At 36.1% G+C, this 14,757-nt stretch overlaps 1 long non-coding RNA gene across 1 annotated transcript in view; it reads right to left on the bottom strand.

Annotated features, from left to right (window-relative positions):
- Positions 1 to 5,881: 5,881 nt before the first annotated feature.
- Positions 5,882 to 14,757, bottom strand: part of LOC123834602 (uncharacterized) — a 30,825-nt gene continuing 21,949 nt past the window's right edge. Inside the window, exon 3 of the long non-coding RNA XR_006788469.2 lies at positions 5,882 to 6,038. This is a non-coding gene — a long non-coding RNA (uncharacterized LOC123834602). The remainder of the gene's footprint in view (positions 6,039 to 14,757) is intronic.

Raw genomic sequence — 14,757 nt, forward strand, 5'->3', positions numbered from 1 at the left:
CTGCACAAAGATGAAGGATTATTTTTCATACGATTCAGTAAGTGCAGTGAACCAGGCAACCTACAATGAGTTGGACAAACTTCTATACTGATGGGTATTTAAAATTTATAAATTTTTCACCTTTCTTCAGCAATGATTCTAGGACACTTGAACAAATGGCTCTTAATGGTGTCGCTGTTGGGGTTGTAGCCATATGTTCATGAAGGACATGTGAAACCTGTTAGCTTTGGCACCATCATCAATAATAACTTTGCCATTTCCCTCAGCTTGGGAATCAATCCCTGGGGTTGGATTTGCTAACACCAGCATGAGGTCCCTTATCTAATCAGAGCTAGACCTAGCCATATTTCAGTGCATTTGACAAGGAATGATGTAATGGTCTTAGTTGAAAATGAGATATGCATTTGACATTTGAATGTCACACAGTAATATGATTGTCAACTGAATTGCCAATAATAGGTTTAGTAAAAGCATACTTTAAAATAGGATAATGGTTTTACTCTAGAGCTTTTTTCTCCTGGTCACCATGTTACGTACCCACACACATGTATGTATGTGTTGACACACTTATATACTCACTTATCTATGAAATAATAATGATATGCCTGTGAAAACAACCATGTTGTGTCTGTTTTAAATATGGAGAAGTTGCTATTTTTCCACATCCAAGATTTTCCCACATACTGATGAAAAAATAAGAAATCTTCCTGTTTGGATTCCAGTGGTGAGAATTTCCCCATATGTTCACCATCTCTTTACCCTTTAGATATTCTGAAGGCAACAAAATAGTACATTCTATCCTCTGTAAATTTCCACCAAGCTTTCTCATCACAGATAAGGATTTTAGGTTAATTAACCAGAATCCTACACAAAATGTATACAGAATACGCTAACTACCATTTGCATAGCTTAAAAAGAAGAAATATTTGCAACTAACAAAGAGAATATTTGACCTTTCTAGAAATAATAGATAAGGTATAATTTATAGCACAATTCCATGAAATATAGAAATGCTACATATAGGCTAATTTTACATTAAACTATTGCTAGGAAAACTGCAAACAGAGGTCAATCTTTGACAGATCTAAAAATACAACCATGTGGATCAAATTTTCCAGTCACAGCTTCATCTCTGTAGATTTTCTTTCATTTGTAAAAATCTTGCTGTTTCTGCAGAGGACCTGATTAGACTGTCCACTTTAGTGCTGAGCAATGTATTTCTGAAAATGAGCTTTAGCCTACAACAATGCAGTCTATTTGCCGTGTGTTTTTTTAATCTATCCAAGACCAGCTCTTAGGCCTTACATTTCAGATTTGACAATTTGCCTTCGGCATAAACTTTCAGTGGCAGCAACTTGAATTTTCACATGAATAAATAGTATTCCAGTTAAGAACTGTATCTATATAGCATGTCATTGGAACATACATTTTTAAGCCTCTTCTAATGATTAACATACATTTCCATGCATTGCTTTCACTGAATTTTGGCTTGTGCCTCAGTAAAAGGGAATAATATTACCCACTTTCACCTCAACTCATATAGTAATGTTTTACAACAACTGAGCTAGAAGAATATGAAACAGATCTTGGAATATTTTACAGAAATCTCTTAGACAAGCTCGTTTTATCAAGGACTCAGTTTTTCACTATGAATATGAAAAGACTTTGTTTTTCCTAAGTTTTGTTTTCCCAGTTTAGCAATTTAATTCTCTAGTAATGCTAAGACACTATTGGAAAAAGGCCTTGACTAAATAATATATGTTTTGTCCCATATCATTAAACAATGAAATGTCTGAAATAAGTATATCTTCTAGATCATTGAAGCTTATTCCATTAAGTGGGCTTAATTTTTTATGTTAAAAATTTGTTCATGTTTTGGTAGAATTTTCCCTAAAAATTTCTAATTCAATGGACGCCAAATGTAATAGGTGCTCATTGTAGTGTCTCCCTGGCCTATAATTTCTAAATCTGGGCATGGCCTTAATTTACAGATCGGTCCCTCAGAGACCATTTTGATTCTTTGCAAACTGATTGGCTCACTGTTCAACACTTAAAGTAAATTAAGTAATTCGAGTCCTTATCCATGATTTTCAAATAGGACTAAGACAAGGTGTAGTCTCTGTAATTTAGAGTGATGGTAGTAGATGCAAGAAGTAATGCCAAAATACTGCTGGCAGCCGTGTTATCCACAGCATGGAGGAAGCCAGTCTTCAGCAGGAGAAGATAACGCTGAGAGAAGCCACAGTAAAAAGAAGATGGAAAGAAAGATTCCTGGGCAAGACCAGTCATTTTGTCCACTTTTCTCTGAGGCTTAGCTATACCTCTGTCCTTCGTGAGGTTGGAAAAACAGACTTGGATGTTTCCTTTATTGTCTTTGAATTTCTGTCACTTGAAACCAAACAATCCTGATGCCATTATCACATATCTATATTGTCCACAGATGATTCAGGCAAACTTCTGAACTCCATCACAGAACACATTGAAGGACTTTTATGCGAACCTCAATCAATGTAATTTTCTGAAGCAATGGGAACAAAGGAAATTCTTCCTGAACAATGGCAATGGCATTGATCTTCCTAGGCATAGTATACTGAACACACCTCCATATTTTCTTTCTTTCTTTTTTTTTTTAAAGATTTATTTATTTGAGAGAAAGCATGTGCACAGGGAGGGGGAGGGGCAGTGGGAGCGGGTGAGAGAGAATCTCAAGCAGACTCCCCAGTGATCGTGGAGCCCCACACGGGGCTCTATCCCAAGACCCTGAGATCATGACCTGAACTGAAATCAAGAGTCATATGCTTTCCTTTCTTGATTAAAATTCTTCAGAGAGTAGGGGTAGAGGGTACATACCTCTATATCATAAAAGCCATCTATGAAAAACCCACAGCGAGTATCATTCTCAATGGAGAAAAACAGAACTTTTCCCCTAAGGTCAAGAACACGACAGCGATGTCCACTATTACCACTGCTATTCGGCATAGTACTAAAAGTCCTAGCCTCAGCAATCAGACAACAAAAAGAAATAAAAGACATCTGAATCGGCAAAGAAGAAGTCAAACTCTCACTCCTTGCAGATGATATGATACTTTATGTGGAAAACCCAAAAGACTCCACCCCAAACTGCTAGAACTCATACAGGAATTCAGTCAAGTGGCAGGATATAAAATCAATGCACAAAAATCAGTTGCATTTCTATACACCAACAACAAGACAGAAGAAAGAAGTTAAGGAGTCAATCCCATTTACAATTACACCCAAAACCATAAGCTACCTAGGAATAAATCTAACCAAAGAGGCAAAGAATCTGTTCTCAGAAAACTATAGAATACTCATGAAAGAAATTGAGGAAGACACAAAGAAATGGAAAAACGTTCCATGCTCATGGATTGGAAGAACAAATATTGTGAAAATGTCTATGTTACCTAGAGCAATCTACACATTTAATGCAATCCCTAAAAAAATAACATCAATTTTTTTCAAAGAAATGGAATAATCCTAAAATTTGTATGGAACCAGAAAAGACCCTGAGTAGCCAGAGGAATGTTGAAAAAGAAAAGCAAAGCTGGTGGCATCACAATTCTGGACCTCAAGCTCTATTACAAAGCTGTAATCATCAAGACAGTATGGTACTGGCACAAAAACAGACATATAGATGAATGGAACAGAAAAGAGAACCCAGAAATGGACCCTCAACTCTATGGTCCACTAATCTTCGACAAAACAGGAAAGAATGTCCAGTGGAAAAAAGACAGTCTCTTCAACAAATGGTCCTGGGAAAATTGGACAGCCACATGCAGAAGAATGAAACTGGACCATTTCCTTACCCTACATACAAAAATAGACTCAAAATGGATGAAAGACCTAAATGTGAGACAGGAGTCCCTCAAAATCCTAGAGGAGAACATAGGCAGCAACCTCTTTGACCTCAGCTGCAGCAACTTCTTCCTAGAAACAATCCCAAAGGCAAGGGAAGCAAGGGCAAAAATGAACCATTGGGACTTCATCAGGATAAAAAGCTTTTGCACAGCAAAGGAAACAGTCAACAAAGCCAAGAGACAACTAACAGAATGGGAGAAGATATTTGCAAATGACATATCAGATAAAGGGCTAGTATCCAAAATCTATAAAGAACTCATCAAACTCAACACCCAAAGAACAAAGAATCCAATCAAGAAATGGGCAGAAGACATGAACAGACATTTTTCCAAAGAAGACATCCAAATGGCCAACAGACACATGAAAAAGTGCTCAACACCACTCGGCATCAGGGAAATCCAAATCAAAACCTCAATGAGATACCACCTCACACCAGTCAGAATGGCTAAAATTAATAAGTCAGGAAACAACAGATGTTGGCAAGGATGCAGAGAAAGGGGAACCCTCCTACACTGTTGGTGGGAATGCAAGCTGGTGCAGCCACTCTGGAAAACAGTATGGAGGTTCTTCAAAAAGTTGAAAATAGTGCTACCATACGACCCAGCAATTGCACTACTGGGTATTTACCCCAAAGATAAATGTGGTGATCTGAAGGGGCACATGCACCCCAATGTTTATAGCAGCAATGTCCACAATAGCCAAACTATGGAAAGAGCCCAGATGTCCATTGACAGAGGAATGGATAAAGAAGATGTGGTATATATACAATGGAATATTATGCAGCCATAAAAAAAATATGAAATCTTGCCATTTGCAACAACGTGGATGGAACTAGAGGGTATTATACTAAGCGAAATAAGTCAATCAGAGAAAGACAAGTATCATATGATCTCACTGATATGAAGAATTTGAGAAACAAGACAAGGATCATAGGAGAAGGGAGGGGAAAAATGAAACAAGACGAAACCAGAGAGGGAGACAAACCATAAGAGACTCTTAATCTCAGGGAACAAACTGAGGGTTGCTGGAGTGGTGGGGGGTGGGAGGGATGGGGTGGCTGGGTGATAGACATTGGGGAGGCTATGTACTACGGTGAGTGCTGTGAATTGTGTAAGACTGATAAATCACAGACCTGTACCCCTGAAACAAATAATACATTATATGTTAATGAAAAAAATAAAAATAAACAGAGAAAGTTTAAAAAAAATAAAATAAGGAAAAAAGAGTCATATACTTAACCGACTGAGCCACCCAGGTGCCCCTACACCTCCATATTTTCTTGATGATGTGGAGCTTGTATACTAAAATGAACTTTAGTTAGTGTACTCTTATAATTCAGTGACACATTCAAGAGCTTTTTGAAATAGGAGAGATTGTTTATATGCACACTAAATGGCCCCAGACAGCTGTGCTTTGTAAGGTATTAAATCTGATTTACAGAAAGTCTCTGTCATTCCTTCACTGACTTATTGTTGGCTCTCATTTCCTGCTGTTAGAAAGAGGTGGTTTGAGAAACAACACAGCCATTGGAAGAGGGATCTAGGTTGGAGAGAATGTGTACTCTTATTTAGCAGCTGTTTGACCTTGGGTGGTTTCTTTCAATGCCTGAACTTATCTCTCTTCTTACAAAAGGAGAGATTGGCTTAATAGTAACCTTTTTCTAAAGAATAAATCAGATAATATATGTAAAACACATATTAAGAATTTTATAATGTTAGGTCATTTCTGGCAACCACTTCTCCCCACTTCTAATTTACTACTTCTAACCTGTCCTGGGCTAGGAATACAAATCAGAAGATATGGAACCTGAAGGTTTGGTTGTGATTAAAGATGACTCTTTAAAATCAGTTTCAAGATTAAATAAAATTTATTGGTTAAAACCACTTAATTATATTGAGTTCTCTATGCTTAGACAAATGCTTCCCCACCTGACCCCAAAGGATACCTATTTGTTCATTCTACCCTTGGACAGCTATGATTATTAGAAAGTTCTACTTACGGGGCGCCTGGGTGGCTCAGTCGTTAAGCGTCTGCCTTCGGCTCGGTTCGTGGTCTCGGGGTCCTGGGATCGAGCCCCACATCGGGCTCCCTGCTCCGCGGGAGGCCTGCTTCTCCCTCTCCCACTCCCCCTGCTTGTGTTCCCTCTCTCGTTGTGTTTCTCTCTGTCAAATAAATAAATAAAATCTTTAAAAAAAAAAAAAGAAAGTTCTACTTACATGGAGATCACTGCACACTAGAATTGGTTCCACCTATCACTGCCATACAGGTGGAGTTGTGTGTATTTCTATATAATGATTATTCAAACATTTGAAGGATACTGTCTTATCCTCAAACCTTCTTTAATGTAGATTAGAAATGTCTACTCATTTTCTTTTGTCTTCTTTAATCATCTTCTCAGTATTATCCAGTTTATCACTTTTGAACTAATGTTCAGAATGTGTTTCCTGAATCATTTGGAATAGAATCATATTTCTCTCTGGGCAGCCTCAGGTCTCACTTTTGATAACTAAATTAATCAGGTAGCTCTCAAACAGAGAGAAGGTTGTATTCTGGATGAGATCATTATTAGTGAACCTAAGCTAGAGCTTAGTGTGCTTCCCATGGATCGTTTAGGAGATTTTGTTCACTATCAATAAAAACTTGATCTCCTTTAATTTTTCCACAAATATATATGTACACACCAATTATAAAATCCCTTATCTTATCCAGTTTTGAAACTAGATATTTGTTTTTTTATGTGATTTTCCACGATTACCACATGGTTTTGTCATCTCAGTTATAAGTGGTGTTAGAGTACATTGAGCTGGACTTACTTCAGACATGTAGGATGTGATGTGTTCCTATAATCATTATTATCATTTTGATCTATGCTGATCTATTCAATTCTTATTCTATATATTTCAGTCTGCTTTCTCTATGTCATTTACAAAAATTACTCCAAGTAAAGATCCAGTATTTTCTTGACTGCCTTTATTTCATTATCAGTGAAAACTAAAAAACTAGATTTGATACCTTTTCTGTCTGTGTGTATGTTTGCTTTAAGGGTCAGGTCATTTAGGGCTTTAACCCAAATGACCAGTGTGAGGTTTTAGGCCAACTGTAAAAGTTTAGAGGGAACAGTCCCCACAAGAGTCCACCTTCAGGTCTGATCATTTGCTAGAACTCACTGAAAGTGATTATACTCATGGTAATGATTTATTACAGGGAGAGGATATAGATTTAAAATCAACCAAGGGAAGGAGGGCATAGGGCAGAGTCCAGGAAAGGTGCCAAACGTGGAGCTTGCATTGTCTTCTTCTTAGATGCATTACTTTTCTGGCATTAATGCTTGACAATATACATGCATTAATGACACATGGTATATTTCCAGCCAGGGAAGCTCACTAGACAGAAGATCTGCCAGGGTCTTGATCTTGGACTTTCCAGACTCCAGAACTGTGAGGAATAAATGTTTGTTGTTTAGGCTATCCAGTATATGGCATTCTGTTATAGTAGTCCAAGCTGACTAATATATTTATCATTTTTCTCTATAGAATATGATACATAATAGGTACTCAATAAATATTATTGGAATAAATAATATACACAGAAAACTTCCTGTTTTTACTAGGATATTACTACTTTTTTTTTTTATGTTGAGCTTTCCTTATGTGCCTTTATAATTACTTAGAAACTCTGAGCTCATTTCACATGAAACTGGATTTCCATCTTCTCCTGTGGAGTCAGAATCCCAGAGTCCTGACTAGCAACAATAGCTGAAGCTGATGAGTAGCCATCCCTTTCAGACTGGACAACACCTCCAAGATCATTACATGGTATTTTCTGTTATCTATTCACTTTGTGGTGGTCATTTCTTCCTGATAAGAATGGGTTAGTGACTCCTCCTATGAGAAGAGATTCTGACCTATTTTCAGGCTTCAGAGATAGCCTCACTGGAGTAATAACCAATCATAGTCCATTTAGAATAACAAAATGGGAAAAGGAAATGAATTTTTAAAAAGACATAAAATTGTGCTTAAGAATAAACTCAATAATATATTGAGAGTATCTATATAAATGTAAAATTTTATTGAGAAACTGGGTTAGGTTGATTTTATATAGATATATGTCATGTTCCTGAATGCAAATATTATAAGGATGTGAGTGTCCCCAGCTAAATGAACAAATTTAAAACAATTCCAATAAAATGGGTCCCAAAACTCCTATGGAAGAATAAATAAGTGAAAAGAAGCAACATAAAAGTTATAAAAGAATAAGTAACGGAGCTGTCAAAATTAGATGTCACATTATTAAAGCTATAATAATGACTCTGGCATGGTACTAGTCTAAGGACAGATAAATTAATGGAAGGGAGTAAAAAACTGAGAAAGTGACCTAACACATGTTCAACACTTTACTCAACCCAACTGTTTCCGGTCAGTGAATATCATATGATGAAAAGTTGAAATTCATGCCATATTTGAATGAACATAAACATACTATTTTGTATATAAGTCAAATAAGATGGATGAATAAGTAGCCCAAGATGGCCAGAGAGAACATGTGCTTACTAACATGATAAAGAATCCATTTTAGTCAATGGGGAGGAATGGCTTAATCAATGGGAAGGAGGAATGGCATAATTTGTTGATTAACTAGAAAATATAAACCTTTATGTCCACCTCACAATATTCATTTAAAAACTGCAGATGGATTCAAGTGTTAAAAAAATATAGTTTTAAACTCATAAAATCAGTAAAAAAAAGTATAGATGACAAACTCTGATTTCTTGGTAGAAACAAAAGGTAAACAATCAAAAATAGAAATGTTAATAAATTCAAAAGCATAAATATGAAAAGCTATTCTCATAAAATAAAATAGCAATGGTAAACTAGTAAAAATAATTGAAAAATAAAGTAAAAATGAAGAGCAACTGTTCTTATTTATGAAGAATTGTATAAATTAGTGTGGTACATTATAAAAGGAAAATTGTAAAAAGAAAATAACAAGCAATTCACTATATAAGTTACAAAAAGTATAAGAAAATGTCCACATCACGAAATATCGAAGAAATGCATATTAAAATATTAATTTTAAAAAGACTTTTCACATGCAACACTGGCAAAGATGAAAAAATGATACTATTCAGTATTGGCAAGGGTGGTGGGAAATGAGGACAGTCATATATTGTTTTTAGAAATGTAAGATAACATAGCTTTTTAGAGGGTAATATGGATATGATGTAACAAAAGCCTTACAAATATTCACACATTTGAGCCAGCAAATTCACTTGGAGGAATGTATTCTAAGAAAACAATTTGAGATATTAAAAAAGATTTATGCTCATTTTGTTCTCTGCAACATTGTTTATGCTGCCATAAAAATATTCAGCAATAGAAGTATGGTTAAATAAATTATGGTCAGTGAGCAATTCAATATAACCATGAGAAAGTGAGTTGAACAAGTAGAGTATAACTAAAGTTTTATAAATAAATACATCTAGTTGACCCTTTTTTTTTAAAGATTTTATTTATTTATTTGAGAGAGAATGAGAGAGAGAGAGAGAGAGAGAGGGCATGAGAGGGAGAGGGTCAGAGGGAGAAGCTGGCTCCCTGCTTAGCAGGGAGCCTGATGCAGGACTTGATCCCAGGACTCCAGGATCATGACCTGAGCTGAAGGCAGTCTCTTAACCAACTGAGCCACCCAGGAGCCCCTCCAGTTGACCCTTGAACACCACAGGGGCTAGGGGTGGCTGACCCCTGTACGGTCCAAAATCCACGTGTAACTTTTCACTCCCCAAAAACTTAAGCTCTAATAGCCTACTGTTGACTGGAAACCTTACCAATAACATAAACAGTTGATTAACATGTGTTTTGTATGTATATGCATTATACACTGTATTCTTATAATAAAGTAAGCTAGAGAAAAGCAAGTGTTATTAAGAAAATCAAAAAGAAGAGAAAATACATTACAGTACCGTACTATGTTTATTGAAAAGATCTGCATATAAGTAGATCCACACAGTTCACACCTGCGTTGTTCAAAGGTTAATTGTGTTACTAGCAGAAAATATACAAAATATTAACAGTAATATGTAGAATTTTTCTACTTTAGCATATTTTTCAAATTTTTACATTTTTTCTATTATTTATTTTTAACCGTAACAAATAATACATAAATAAATACGTTCTGATGCAGAAAATCACCCCAAAAAACCAATGAAGTGAAATTACCCTACATCCTCACTTAATCCCATTTGTTTCTCTAGAAGTAACTATGTATTTGTGTGTGTGTGTGTGTGTGTGTATCTCTATAGACTTTTTATAAGAAATATGTGTTATTATTGCAATCAGAGGTAAAGGCTGTTTTAGTGAGTGTTGATCCAGACAGGAGAAAATAATCTTTCTCCTTTACTCATAGGTCTAAATATTAAAGACAAGAACTATGACAAACTATATAATAATATAGGGAAAGATATTTTGTATTATACTCAGATAAATCCCTAGCTTTGACTATCCCCATCTTGCCACTCCTTAAAATAGACCTTCTTGAATGTCATTAAACATTCTCAGAATCTACTGAAATGTTCTAGCAGAGGTAGAGAACATAACATTTCCAACAATGACCATACACTTTATCAGGGAGAAGATGTATTCTCAATCTGAGGGCTTTTGCCTTGAACACAAGAAACTTTACATAAATTATTACTCATTTTTAAACAGAAGAAACGTATTGCATGCAAACTGAGACCTCACTCTCACCTTGTAAGAAGCACAAGCAATGGACAGACAGTTGCAGATCAATGATGGATTATCTTGAGAGCTGTCTGACCCAACTGCACCACAGGCACTTACTAACACCACATGTTCACAAGGTTTTTTTGTAAATTAAAGAATAAGTGAGAAATGAGGGGATTACTATAATGAAAGGGCAACCAACGATGCTTTTAAATTGACCCTTAAAAATGGCTACCTCGCCACAGGGAGTATTTGAACTATGCGCTCAAAGGCGAAGCACATGACTCAGCATTTAATTAAAAAAAAATAATGTGATTAACTCGAATGTTTTTGATAGTGAGAGGAGAAAGCAGAATCACTTACTTGTTTAACCTTTATTAGTTGAGTGTTTTCTATGGAAAATGCGTCATGTTAGGTTCTGGAGATCTGGTGAGGAAGATGGAAAGTTCTTTGCCTTCGTGGAGTTTGTAGCTTAGAAGGGGATATAGGTTTAAAGATTTCCAAAAAATTTTGCTGTGGTAAATGCTTTGACAGGGGTTCTGGATGCCATAGAAACACAAGAAAAATCAAATGGTGCCCAGAGGAAGTGATATCTAAGGTAAAGAACTGCGGGATGAGTAAGAGCTGGTAGACTGGTGAGGTTGGGACAGAGAAGCTTGTTGGTTGAGGAGAGGATGCTCCAGAGAGAGGAAATGTCCACTATTCCCAGAGGTGGGCAGAAACCTGCCACATTGTGAGAACTGAAGACAATTCTCTGTGGCAGCAGAGGTCAGGGTTATGATTGTAGAGGTAAGCAGGGCAGATGATTGGTGGCCTTACACACCCATGTAAAGCAATTAGAACTTAATCCTGTGGGCAATGTGGTGCCGCAGGAAGGGCCAATGACAGATCAGATTTGGAATTCGAGAGATCACTGTGATGGCAGAGGGGCAGCCAGGAGGCTGTTGCTGTTTAAAATACTATCCTTTTTCCAATTGAGTTACCTTAGTGCCTTTGCCAAAAAGCACTGGACAATGTATACATGTATCGATTTCTGAACTTTGTCTATCATTGCACCAATACTTTATTACTGTAGCTTTTTTTTTTCTTTCAAGATTTTATTTATTTATTTATTTGACACAGAGAGAGGGGGCACAGGTAGGGGAAGCCACAGAGAGAGAGGGAGAAGCAGGGTCCCCGCTGAGCAGGGAGCCTGACATGGGGCTGGATCCCAGCACCCTGGGATCATGACCTGAGTCGAAGGCAGACACTTAACCAACTGAGCCATCCAGGCGCCCCATTACTGTAGTTTCTTAATAAACCTTGATATCAGGTAATACAGGTCCTCAAACTTGACTGTTCTTTTGGTTGTTCTACATCTTTTGATGTTCCATACATATTTTGAAATCAGCTTATAAATTTTTAACAAGGAAAAATGTGCTGCTGGGATTTTACTTGGGATTCTATGGTACCTATAGTTCAATTTGTGATAATTGCTATCTTAACAGTGTTCAGTCTTCTGATCCATAAGCATGGTACATATCTCCATTTTTTTTTAACTCCTCCTTAATTTGTCTCAGGAATATTTTATAGATTTCAGTGTACATATTTTCATTATTTTGATTAATATATCCCTAAACTTTCTGATTATTTGATAATATTGTAAATGAGATGATCTTTTAAATTTTCTAAATGTTTATTGTTTATAAAATGTGGTATCCTTTCATATATTGACCTTGATTCCCGGAAGCTTGCTAAATTCACTTATTAGGTTTTGTTTTGTTTTTTTAAGATTTTATTTATTTATTTGACAGAGAGAGAGCGAGAGAGCAAGCACACAAGCAGGTGAAGTGGCAGAGGGAGAGGGAGACGCAAGCTCCCTGCTCAAAAGGAGAGAGGGAGAAGCAGGCTCCCCGCTCAGCAGGGGTCCTGACCCGGAGCTTGACCCCATGACTCTGGGATCATGACCTGAGCCAAAGGCAGATGCTTAACCGACTGAGCCACCCAGGCACCCCTGACTTACTAGTTTTAATGGCATTTTTGCAGATTCTTTAAGGTTGTCTATGTAGACTATTTTAAACTGTATACCTTTTTTTCTTCTATTGACTTAATATGTTGGCTAGAGTCTGCAATACAACATTGAATAAAAGGAACAGAGGAAATATTTGTCCTCTTTTCAGTATTTGCATGATGAGAGCAATACATTGATTCCTTTTATCAGGTTGAGGCAGTTGTCTTCTATTTTCAGTTTCCTGAGAGTTTTTACCATAAATAACTCTTGGGTTTTATCAAACATAAAAATATCTTATCAAACATTTTTCTCTATTAATTAAGTCGATCACATGGGTTGTCTTTTGTATTCTATAAATACAATAAATCACTTTGATTTTAAAATAGTAAAACAACCTTGCATTGTTTAGTTAAAACCCACATGGTCACAATCTATTATCTTTTGTATATATTCCTGGATTTTATTTGCTAAAATTTTGTTAGGATATTCATGAGGCTTTTTGGCCCCTAATTTTCTTATATTGTCTTTGTCTGTTTTGATACCAGATTGATATTGGTCACATAAAATGAGGTGAGAAGTATTTCCTCCTCTTCAATTTTCTGAAAGAGATTTTATAAAATTGATAGTCTTTCTTCTTTATATTTTTGGTAGCATTTACCAGTAACGTTATCTGATGTTGGAGTTTTGTTTCCTTTTTTGAGGGAGGGTTTTTAACTATGTTTTCAATGAAACAAATGTAGAGCTATTCAGGTTTTCTGCTCCTTCTTCAATGACCTTTTGTAATTTGCATTTTAAAGGAATTTCTTTTTTTTTTTTAAGATTTTATTTATTTATTTGAGAGAGAGAGAGTGGGAGGGAGAGGGAGAGAGAATCTGAAGCCCACTCCACACTGCGTGCAGAGCCTGACGCAAGATCATGACCTGAGCTGAAATCAAGTCTGACACTCAACCGACTGAGCCACCCAGGTGCCCCTAAAGGATTTTCTTTATTTCATCATAGTTCTAAAATTTATTGGCACAAAGTGGTTCATATTTTTTCATTATATTTAGAATGTCAGTAGAATCTATCATGATGCCCTCCCTGTCATTCCTGATACTGATAATTTGTGTATTCTCTTTTTTTCTGATTAGTATGGCAAGAGGTTTGCCAATTTTTTCTTTTGAAAGACATAAATTTTGGTTTTATTTATTTCTCTATTCTTTTTTCTGCTCTTTCACTGATTTCTGCTCTTATTTTTCTCATCCCTTTCTTCATGTTTACTTTGTGCTGAATTTACTCTTCTGTATTTAGTTTCGTAAGGTGCAAGCACAGATCATTTTTTATAGATCTTTATTTAAATTGGAAGCATTTAGAATGGTAAATTTTCCTCTAAGCAATGCTTCATGTAAAATGAGCCACTTGGTAGTGGTATTCAAATCTATAATGTTACTAATTTTTTTGTCCACTTCTTCTATGAATTACTCAGAGAGTGTTGAACTCCCCAACCATAGCAATAGATTTCCTATTTATCCTGTCATGCTTTTCCCCTCAGTTATTGCTTCATGTATTTTGAAGCTTTGTTATTAGGTGCATACACATTTAGAAAGTTGTTTTGTTTTTGTCCTCTTGATGAACTGATCCGTTAGCAGTAATCTTCCTTATTCTGAGGTCTATTTTGTTTGATATTTAGTATGGTCACTTCAGATTTTTTTTTTTATTTGTGTTTTCATGATCTATCTTTTCTCATCTTTTAACGTTTAACATTGCTGTATTTATATTTTTGATGGTTAATTTTATGTGTCAACTTGGTGGAACCACAGGGTGCCCAGATATTTGGTTGAACATTAGTCTGAGTATATCTGTAAGGGTGTTTCTGGATGAGACTAACATTTGAATTGGTACACTGAGTAGATAGGGTTGGGCCTCATCCAATCAATTGTAAATGTAAATAGAGTAAAAAGGAGAAATAAAGAAGAATTCACTCTTCTCTGCCTGTTTTTGAGCTGGAACATTGGTTTTCTCCTGCACTTGAACTGGATGTTTTACCATCAGTTCTGATTGTCAGGCCTTCAGACTTGGATTGAAAACTCGACTACCATCTCTCCTGGGTTTCCAGCTTGCAGATGGCAGACTGAGACTACCTTGCCTTCATAATCATGTGAGCCACTTCAATATGTATATATATTGTATATGTAC

This window comes from Mirounga angustirostris, unplaced genomic scaffold, assembly GCF_029215605.1.
Source record: "Mirounga angustirostris isolate CCGP_5_RB_7025 unplaced genomic scaffold, mMirAng1.0.hap1 SCAF_1, whole genome shotgun sequence".
NCBI lineage: Eukaryota > Metazoa > Chordata > Mammalia > Carnivora > Phocidae > Mirounga > Mirounga angustirostris.